Raw genomic sequence first — 6,000 nt, 5'->3', positions numbered from 1 at the left:
CCTCTCCCATTTTAGAACTTGTAAAGCGATGAAGCTTTTCCTGAAATGATTGCAGATCTTACCGTCAATGTAGCAGTACTCTAAAAAAGGATCTTTCATTCTGAGATCTGTAATGGGAAGTTTTAAGGACTATCTGGGACTGTTAAATACAGATCTAATCTTGGCTTATTATAAACCTGATTTCTGAAGAATTGTCCCCACCTTGGACAACAAACTTGTTTTTTTCCTCCCCTATCTTGCCTTCTCTTGGCTACACTGAATGCAAACCAAATCTTCCCATCAGATCTCTGGAGTTGGTTTGCCTTTTTTTCCAGTGGAATTGAAAATTTAGAACTTTGCCTAAAAAATATGAGAGAATTTAAAAATTTCTTTCATATTTTAATATAAATCGAGCATTCTAGATTTATATTAAAATATGTCTAAGAGTAGTAGAGGAAATCCTCCATCCTTCTTTTGAAGTTAGAAGTTGAGCATAAATTATCTAGGGTTGGTGATTTCCTGGATCAGGAGTCATATATATTTTATTATGGTAACTTCCAAATATAGTAAGCAATATTACTTTATTTTTCCCATCTAGTGATCTTTTCATATCAGTCTCTCTCCTTCCCTTTCCCCTTTTCAAGACTTGCCTGGTTTATTCTACTCCCACCTTCACACCCAGGTTCCCAGTCCTATGTAGAAAAGGATCCCAAGGTCTAAAAGTCTTAGTTTCATTCTGTTCCTGCTGGAGTAGCTGAACGCTTTTACAAAATATATTTGAACGAGTCTTTAGGATTTTCATTGTCTTTGGAGTAGAACATCTATGAACAGGCAAACTCTTTTCATCATAATTTTGACTGATTTTTATACTGTAATATTAAAATGTTATTATGCTAGTAAAACCTTTTTACTCTATCACCTCTAACCCACAGCCCCGTTCAAAATTATGGTGTAAGAAACAGGGAATAAAACAAAATAAAGTAAAAGAGAATGAAAATTCTATAACAAATAATTTTTGTTAAACCTGTGGGCTTGAGGGTGTGTGGTGGTTAGAAAATGATTTCTGTCTTTACAAATCGGTATTTTGCAGTGTGACACTGTGATGAGTTGGCATGGTAAGACTGACTTGGAATTGTACCAACTGGCATCTCAGTGGTTGTTAATTCCACACCCCTAGCCTAAAGGATGGGCACCACATCTGTATTTCACATGGTATTTGAGCTGGTGTTGCAATTTAGTCTTAAAGAGTATTCCATAATTATATAACCAAATTACACCCACAAAAATTTAAAAATACAAAAGCATATAAGAAAAAACCCCTCCTCTTTATGTCATCACAGTATGCAAAATGTAACCCCCCCAATTTTACTATTATATGAAATTCTAAGTGCAAATATTATAATAGACTTCTGAATTGTATCTTTCTCTCTTAGAGATCCATCTTGGTCCTAATCCTAAGGACTTGAGTCATAAGGAAAAAAAAGAAAGAAACTTTATTAAATTATGATCTCAACACGGACTCAGACACACTAAAGAAAAAGTCATCATCTGTATTCAGTGACTTCTGCAGTTCTACTTGGCAAGGAACATACTTTTTTTTTTCAGCATTAGGAGACTGGGTCATTCTCTTAAGTGGTGATGTTTGGGGAAGCCAGAAGAGAAGACTTACCAAAAATTAGAATGAAGGATATTGTGTGTGAGAATTTTTTTCCTGTCTCTCAGAAATGGTCTATCTACCTCTTTTTAATTATTCTGACACAGCTTCCCATATGCTTAGGCAAAAATAACAGCCTGTGATAAACATGAATAGGACCACAAGTTAGAAATTCTGTTGATGACCAATTTATAGTCATTTACAATCTGAATTTACTGCCAAGTATTTAAACTTTAAAAGATTATAGGGCAATTTTATTTTAAATAACTATCAATTAAGCTGTTTTATAAGGAAGTAGTAAAGGTTTATATTTTCTTTTTAGTAAAGAGCGGCAATGTTATAATGATTGGCCAGTTTTTGTATTTTGTTGGCTTTTTTCTTAATAAAAGAGAAAAAAACAGTTTCTCTTTTAATTTGATATTTATAGCATTTAAATAACTTTTACTTCAACAGAGTATTGTCATATAATATTTTATTGAGGTAAATTTGAAAGATTTTAGAAAATACTTAATACTTCATTTTCTAGAAACTCATGTTTTGGTCAGGTAGTAAAGGCATTCTTGATGATAAATTTGTGATGACAAACCACTCTTTGTCACTGAAAAGCTATGGCTCTACAAATGTAGCACAGAATAAATAAGCTCAAGTAATGCTTCTTAAAGCATCATCCCTGAGCCAACAACACCAGCATCCCCCGTGGACTTGGTAGAAATGCAAATTCCTGGGCTCTACCCAGACCTAATCAATTGAAAACCCTGCGGGTAGGGCCCAGCAATCTATGTTTTAACAAGCCCTCTGGATGATTGGATATGTATTAAAATGTCAGAAACACTGAGCTAAAAGAATACAAAATAAGGCACACTTGTGCTATGATCAACCTGTAAGATTTTTTTTTTTAGTATTAATAATTTTTAATATACATCCCATGCATATTATAATGCTAAATACTAATAAATACTGAATAATTGCATGCATTTTTCGTAACAAAAAGTTTTCCACCACTACAATTTAATTACAAAAGAGACACTTGGTAAAATGCCACGTATTTTCTTAATGATTCAAAACAAAACACAACAGAAAAAAAACTACTCCTGGTAGAACAGGAATGGGAGGCCTTAGCATGATAAGCATGATGAACATGGATCTGAAAACCAGTCAGCTTATATTTGGAATCACCATGGAGGGGTCTGTGCTGGAGCTTGCAGAAGAGCAAAGACAGTGAGTGGGTCTCCTCACTGAACAAATTGTAGAATGCTTTTTCCTACTGAAATCCTAACATTTGGTGGTTTGGCTACAGAGATATTACAAGTTGAGTGGACTTTTTGGAGGCTGCCCTGCTGACAGTCATATATAATAGTTCTTTAAGATTTGACTGGGTATCATAGATGGAGTCTGAAGAACTTCAGAATGATACTTAGGGTCATTAAATAACATGAATTCTATGAGAGCTGAGATCTCATCAGATTCATCTCTTCTATCACTCACAGGGCTTATTTGATACAAAGCCCTGAATACAGTAGACATCAAATATATATTTGTTGATTATTAAATGACTGCAAAAGTCTATCAGCTCTAAGATGAACTAAGTCAATTTTTAAAATCTTGTTTAACAGGTAAGCAGGTTGGAAGCCTTGCTCTCTCTTTTAAATTCATAGCAAGTTTCTCAAAAATGTGTATTTACATTTTGTTTGGCTTTTGATGGTTCTGTTCTCTGATTTTGGTTTGAGGCCATCTGGTAATCAACACTTTTTGGTAACTAGGGAGATCCATAGTCACACTAAGCCGAAAGTGTGCTGGGTAAGTGTCTTCCTTCTTGCCAGCTTCCTCTGAAACTTGGCAAAACTACAGTAGGCAGGAGTATCACTATGGCCTTTTCCCTTCTCTTCATGAATACTCTTTAGCCCTTGGATATAGGCCACGTTGGTAGGATATAATTGGCAGCAGTATACCAAAATTAATCATCATCTTCAACCCTGACCTCCCATTGACAGAACTAGCATGGTGTTCCAGTAGCAGAACTAGATTTAAGCTGGGTGATAAGCTTTGAAATAAAGAAAGTTTACCTTCTGAACAGGCTTATTTCTTGGAAATTCTTCAGAATTTTATTTGGTTTTTACAGTTACCATTGGGAAGAAAGATCAAATGCACACAGCCTACCCTACCACCTGTGAATGGAGTGTAAGGCAGATTGGTTGCGTTTTCCTTTGGCGGGTCATCCTGAACTTGAATTCTCACTTCCCCAGTACCACCATGAATCATGTGATCTTAGCTAAGAAAAATTAACCCTGTCAAGGCTTTTCTTCCCACTAACAGAAGGGCAATAAACTTAAATTACCTCCCCCCAAAAATGCTATGTAAGTACTTTGTATTATAATTTGTTCTAGTAGCAATTTTTAACGGATATGACATTTTCATAGAGAGGTGTGTAGTGAGAATCAATTTTTATGACACAAAAGCTGAGAATTTTATTTGCAATTATTATTAACTATAATGATGATAAAACTCATTTTGAAGGCACCAGGGAGCTGAAAAGTATCTTCTAATACTGTAGTAACATCTACAAGATTTCCTCATGAACCTGTACCAGAAAAGTAGGGAGAAAAGAAGACTGAGTTTAAATGCCATCTAAAGGACTGATTAATTCAATAAAAAATGCAGTTACTCATCCTGGTGCTGTGCGACAAAAAATGGAAGATACCTAGGGTAGCTGCATGGATTGTACATTGAATTGAGGAGATATTTTATCATGATATGGATACAGCCTTCCTACTACCTCTGTGCTCACTGTTTCCTTTGTCTCATCTACCCTTCCACACAGTGGTCCTTTTAACAGACCCATATTCTTACCTGAAATCTCATACAGAATTTTCTCAGTGAAGGTTCTCAGACTCCCCTAGGCAAGCTGTCATAGTCTCAACTAATCATCTGTGTTCTCACATAATCTTCTCTGTACCTGCTTCATAACAATCTTAACAGGTCTCTATCTTTTATTTTTTGTACTTCCAGTGTCTAGCCCAATATCTGGTGCCTAGCAGGTGCTCAATTAAGATTCTTTGAATGAAAGAACAGTCAAAGAAGGTTATAAACTCATTCGTCTTCCCAAGAGATGCAGTCTGACTTCTGGGTTCAGAAACATGCTAGTTCTCCTTGACCCACGCAGAACTAAATGTTTTACTTTAAAATATGTAAACAACATTTGGAGAGATGACAAAGGGGCCTCACGGCTTGTGACAACATATATGCTAGTCCTCTTGGGGATCTGTGGTTTCTGTAAGTCAAAAATAGGCTTCATATTATGAGAGTCTTTCTACGTTAGGGTCAAGGAAAGTCTATATCCAAACAGAGACAATCTCTGTGCCTGTTTTGGGGCTCGTGTTAGTATAGCAGACACTAGTTGCTGCTGATTTTAATGGATGGGTAATGTAGGGGAATTATTGACTCTGGCACTTTAGTGAGGCTTTTTCTCATCAGAAGCCTTAATTTCCAAGACCAATCACTGCTGCTGGATTGAAAAACACCACTTCTCACAACTTTGGGTTCCAGGATTTGGCCTAAAGAAAAATGGACTCCACTTTATTTTAATGGAAAGTAAATAGCATGAAAGTACTTATTGTACTTAATAGACGGGCCCTTTACTTTAGTATTTTTTTTGAGACAGTGAAAGAATTAGGGCAGAGAGACTATACAAGACAGATATTCTTAATCAAGGAAGGGCAGCTATGGTAAACTTTTTCCTTTATGTATGTTCTCTGAGGGAAGTAAAATCAAGTGAAAGGACAGACTCAGGAAATGTTGATTTGTGATCGGTGAGCACAGTAGGTATGATGTGATGGATAGAGACCTGGACTCACTCTTTCATTGTTTCAGTCATTCAACATCTAGTGAAAGAGGATTTAAATGTGAATAGGGTGATAATACTTGTTATTTAGAAGTACAGCCTAGGATACAAATTAATACAATTATAATATAAAATGATAAGTGCTAGATGAGGCCAATGCAAGATTTTGGGGGAGCATTCACAAAGTTCAAACCAGAATTCTACATAGGAGTTAGATTGATAGAGAGAAGAAAATATTCCAGGCACAAAGAAAACATGTGTAAAAGATGAAGAAGCAAGGCAATGCAACTCTGATGAAAGCATTGTTTAGTTGAAACTGACGATATTATAAGGTGCAAATAATTAGGAGTGAAACATGAGGTTGCAAATACATATGGGAGGGCTGAAAGTACTATTTTTCAGAATGTGACTGTATTCTGAGGGCAAAGCTTAAGGGCAAAGAGTACGAAGACAAGATCACGAGATTTAAATGCAGGATCCAATTCTGTGACCTTGGGAAGCATTCCTGAGGTCTTTAGGTAGAAAGTGA

The sequence above is a fragment of the Balaenoptera musculus genome, chromosome 7, assembly GCF_009873245.2.
Source record: "Balaenoptera musculus isolate JJ_BM4_2016_0621 chromosome 7, mBalMus1.pri.v3, whole genome shotgun sequence".
Classification (NCBI taxonomy): Eukaryota; Metazoa; Chordata; class Mammalia; order Artiodactyla; family Balaenopteridae; genus Balaenoptera; species Balaenoptera musculus.
Note: the sequence above shows the minus strand (reverse complement) of the source record.